At 31.5% G+C, this 5,119-nt stretch overlaps 1 long non-coding RNA gene across 5 annotated transcripts; it reads right to left on the bottom strand.

Annotated features, from left to right (window-relative positions):
- Positions 1-231: 231 nt before the first annotated feature.
- LOC116116860 lies at positions 232-4,498 on the bottom strand. 5 transcript variants are annotated; one of them, XR_004125881.1, is made up of 7 exons: positions 4,169-4,498; positions 4,024-4,083; positions 3,903-3,941; positions 1,929-2,596; positions 1,729-1,843; positions 1,524-1,623; positions 232-481 (listed from the first exon to the last, which is right to left on the bottom strand). It is a non-coding gene; the product is annotated as an uncharacterized LOC116116860 (long non-coding RNA). The 5 variants fall into 5 exon arrangements; XR_004125879.1 differs by having other exon boundaries at positions 1,929-2,185; positions 2,367-2,596; positions 4,024-4,495; XR_004125880.1 differs by having other exon boundaries at positions 3,903-3,967; positions 4,024-4,497.
- Positions 4,499-5,119: the final 621 nt, after the last annotated feature.

The raw sequence follows: 5,119 nt of genomic DNA, 5'->3' as shown, positions 1-5,119 counted from the left end.
TCTTTTAGTGACCAAAATTTAGTGGTTAATTCTAATTATTTTAAACGCTAAACGTGAAATCCAAAAAATTTTCACGACTATTTTATTAGTGAATGAATGTATCTTTTGGTGACCAAAATTTAGTTATTAATTTTAATCATTTTAGACGTTGAATGTAAAATCCAAAAGGTATACCCAATTCGGTTTCTTGCATTTTGTTTTTTGTTTCGTTTAATATTATACATTCAAGCATTTCGTTTAATATTATACATTCACATCAACAAAATAATTGTTTTATATTTCAGCATCTCCAACATTTGAAAATGTAGTTCTTCAAGCATTTTTATTTTCTGTTTTTGTTGATCAAATAAGATGAGCTGCTCTTCCAACTATTTAATCTTATTTTCTCGTTGTTGTACTATAGGCCTTAACTCTACTTCTGCTCCTTCAAGTAAGATGAGTTGCTCCTTCAAGCATTGTTGCATGAATATATCATTGTTTCCTACCATCAATTCAATGCATAATCAATAAGTCAAGCAAGAAACTAAATAATTAAAAATAAATTATAATTATTTTGAGGTATACAATATGTGACAAAAACTTATGAAATAGCAACAAAAAAGAAAGACTACTCCTGAAAGTTCACAGAAAGTACTGCAGCACCAAACCAAAATCAAATTGATGGAGTAGAAAAGCAAGTATCTCACAGATTATCAATCTGAACTTCAATTCCCAAGTTTAAAATTTTAAACTAAGTTAAATTTCTACTTTCATTCAGCCAAATGTGTTTTGTAGAATAAAACCTTGTTCATAAAGGCTATGAGGAAAATAGTTATCTCACCTAGTGTCAAGTTTAATGAACATGAATTTCCTTTTGCCAATAATCTTGGTTTCAATTCAAGGTCTGATTCTGGTCCCAATTTCTGTACTTTTGATTGTTCATCTAATACATTGCATACATCTTCATCTCTACCATTCACTGTTGTTCAGCATGTTGTTCCTTCACCACTAACTCCAAAAAATCCTTCCACTGTTATTGATTTCAAGTTACATACTACTTACCCTACTACACAATCAGCATCTAAAGATCAAACTGTAGTAACTACTTATTAGAGTCAATTAGATAACATCACAATAGTCAGCACCAACTCACCAATTTCAACCAAACACTTCTCATAACAGTTTATCCCGAGGACAACCAACAACAACTTCAATCTTAGATATTGATCCTCCAAACACCATAAACATAGAAACCTCTCAAATGGTACAATCCCTTCCTTCACCACACTGTTGTCCCTCGGTTTCAACTCTTCTCATTGTCACCTAATCAAATTCAATCCCTTCAAATTCAGCCTAACTAAGTTAAATGTCTACATAAGTTTACCAATATCATAACTTTACCAGTGTTTGCAGTGTAATTTTAGTTAACCAATATCATAAATTTCTACATAAATGTATGAAAGGTTTCTACATAAATGTATGAAAGGTAAAAAGATAGCAATGAACTAAAAAAAAATATTAGTGTCAAAAAACTCAGAACTAACCTTTATGTGAGCTGAAGCCTTGTCAGTTGTTGTGAAGACCCCAGAAGATTCAACAATATACTCAGCCCCATAATCGCCCCAAGGGATCTTAGCCAGGTCCCTAGGTAAAGAGTTAAAACATTAGACCTTAAGTAGAATCAATTACTTATGTTTGCAATAAAACCACGCCAATATATAAATCTTCATTTGATCTCTGAGGCCCTACCTTTTGCTGAAAAATTTAATCTGCTTCTCATTTATTTCCAAAGTGGATTCTTATTCAACACCTTGAGGGTTCCCTTAAAAACTCCATGAGTGGAATCATACTTAAACATGTAAGCCTGCAAGAGAAGAGAAAAAAAAAAAAAAAAAAAAAGTGAACAACAACTCTTTTCCATAATTTGAGACGCATAAGAAATATTTTACCATGATTGGATCATTGTAGAATTGCGTATGTAAGCAATCAGTGGAATGAGAAAGAAACCCCATAACCCACATTGAATTTTAATGCTGCCCAGTCCTTCCTTCTTGCTCAAGCCAATCCCTAACAGACTCATAGTCCATCAAGCAATCGCAATAAATCCATCAATTCAAATATTAGCTTTCTTAACTTTCTGGCATAACCTTCCAATGAAACTTCAGTATACAAGGTCAAAGTGAAATGATTCCATTGAATAGGACAACTATACATATATGTATTGCAACCATTAACAATCTTTAACTAATAAACAACACTAATGTGAGATATGAAACATGGTTAAACATGAATTAAACAAAATGAAGTCAGCAAAGGTGTCCATTGTACAATAATGTGATTTGAAATGCAGCTAATAATGTGTTACCAATAATTGCATGTACACTTACCACAAGCACCCTATACAGATTTCCTACCGCAACCTTCTGAATCTCTATGCGCTACAATTGAAACTATGAAATCTTTATACTTTGTGATCACAAGGCAAACGCTCATGCAGTGCTCCAAAGTATGTGACAAACAATTCAGAAATAAATAGTTCTACAAAGCTGAAGGATTAAAAACTTGAATAAATTATAACTACATCCTCAGCCACAAGATCGTGAATGAGTCCAAAAACCTGCAGTTAAACCAGAAAGGAGAAGCGATCGTTACAAAGAAAACATTTCATTTTCAAATTTGTAGTCATTAAAAGAATATAATAGACACCTACAAAAGAACTAACCAGTATACACTGAATGTAACAACAAAATTATAAAACAACACACAAAACGGGCATAAATAAATCGATTCAGTTTCCTTTTATATGCATTTCTCAAAACTCGGCCAAAGGTACTTAAAGATAAATGAACTAGTTAATACAAGTCAACAAACCTATAATATACAAATCATACCAGATAACCCAGAATATCAAATTACAAACATAAAATCCTCCTCCACTAAGGCTGTATATAATCTAAAATCCATGATCTGCCAATCCTTTCATATTCAACTCTTATCCAAGACTTGATTCTACAATGATCACAACAAAATTATAAACCCTAAACCCATTTTCAGGAAACCATTATAGCAATTAACCCTAGCATAAACTGGAAGTTTTCATTGCCGTTTTGTTTTGTTATTGGAATTGTAATCAAACACTCATTTAAATAAAACATATGATCATCAAAAACATTAACCAGAAAATTTAAAAATATTTTTTGATTTCAAATTTGCGCGTGTTTTAAAGTAAATTCAACATCTTTAACTCATAATCTAAATCGTCACCAACCACATAAACGTAAAATATCTAAAAATGAACAGATAAATTAATAATAAATGAATATAATACACCTAACAATTGGATAAGAAATCAGAAGGAAGCAGATCAATTCCAAAAAAAAATGGAAAGCGTTAAAATTAAGGCAATGGGAGGAGAAAAGACAGGAGATTGAAATTCCAATGGATGTAGATTGGATTTCTTTATCAAAGAAATCCAATCTACATCCATTGGAAATTGAAGGAGTTGTTTGAGATATATAGGCAGTGTTAGAATCGATAGGTTTTAATAAAATAAAAATATGAAGTACAGATAAGGCGGAAATGGAAATTGAAATAAAATGTACTTTTTGAAAGGTCATTTTGGTAGTCAAGATCATTTATCAGGGAAGAAAAAGTTTATACTACCAAACATAATCATGAAGCAAAAAAAGACTCAACCAAACACTTTTATATTACCACTAAAACTTGCAATAAAAAATTGCACAGAAAATAACTATATGAATCATTATTTAATAGTTAAACATCCACCAACCAAAGAGAACTTAACAAATAGTTAAATATTTAGTTAGAGATGAACACAACCCTTCAACTACTTTCACAAGGCTAATCCCTTCAAAGTCAAAATAAGCAAAACAAAGAATAGTTCCAATCAGAGTAAAACATACCATTGATTCCAATCTTTGTGCTCCCACTACTCCGTGTTTCTAACAAAACAAAACAAATCAGCACACTATTAAACTAGTTTCCAAGATTATGAATCACTAAATGAAATCCTTTTATTCTTACTTTGAACTATGGGTGGCAACTCTGTAGCAGTGGCTTTGATGGATTGAATACTCTTGGCAACTAAGATTCCAAGCTCAGTTCAGTTAACAACAACCAAACGGAGCTTCTAAAAAACGAAGGCAAAAACAGAGGATGACAATCGAACCTTGAGACGATCGGAGGAGGAAGAAGGGAAGTCGGCGGCGCGTGAAAGAGAAACGATGGGCGTAGGTCTAAGGAGAGAAGAGAAAGCCATTTGTTGAAAATAACAGTGCCACTTTTCCCAAGGCTTCTTTTTTTAACAAGCAGAAACCCTAATAAAGAGGAACAGAAAAGAAAGGAGAGGGCTGGCTTTTGAGTTTTGATAGGAGGGAGGCAGGCAGGCAGTGGCCAAAATACGCAATGAAGTGTTTTTAAAAGCAAAAGAAAACAATTGTTTTTTCTCAGTTTTGGGTTAAGAGTTGCAGACAATCCCAAATCCATAATAAGGAAATTAAAGTCTAAGATATCAGCAACTTTTAGTTGTTAAAATAACATACCCAAAATTTCAATTTATTTCAAGCGAGAATATGAGAGGCTCAAAATTTATCATACCTTTGACAACTAAAATCTTAGTTATAAAAAAAAGATAATTTGCAACTAACTAATTAGTTACGCAATAGTAATTTTAGTCATAAATTAAAATCATATTTTTTCATTTTACCAGAAAAGTTGGGTTCAAAAAAATTGATCAACTTTTAGCGACTAAATACATTTTAGTTGCTATACATGAGTTTTTGCAATTAGTTGTAATATGTACAAAATAATTAGTTGCCAAATGTATCATGGACCCTTTGTAATTATTGTCAAAAGTTTGGATATTTCAGTAATTGTATTATTTTGTAACTAATAAAAATAGTTACAAATTAATTAATAAATATTTGCATCTAATTTAGCAACTATTCAGTAGTTGCAAAATTTTTTTTTCTGTAACCATAATTTTAGTTGCAGAATCCTTTGTTGTAGTTGCTAATTGTGTTCGCATAAGAATTGAAAACCAAATAAATTAATCGCTGATGTGATATTTTGGACAACAAATCACATTAGTCGTAAAATATTAATTTTAGACGCTAAAGAC

Source organism: Pistacia vera, unplaced genomic scaffold, assembly GCF_008641045.1.
Source record: "Pistacia vera cultivar Batoury unplaced genomic scaffold, PisVer_v2 Contig786, whole genome shotgun sequence".
Classification (NCBI taxonomy): domain Eukaryota; kingdom Viridiplantae; phylum Streptophyta; class Magnoliopsida; order Sapindales; family Anacardiaceae; genus Pistacia; species Pistacia vera.
Note: the sequence above shows the minus strand (reverse complement) of the source record. Positions and strands in the feature narration are given on the sequence as shown.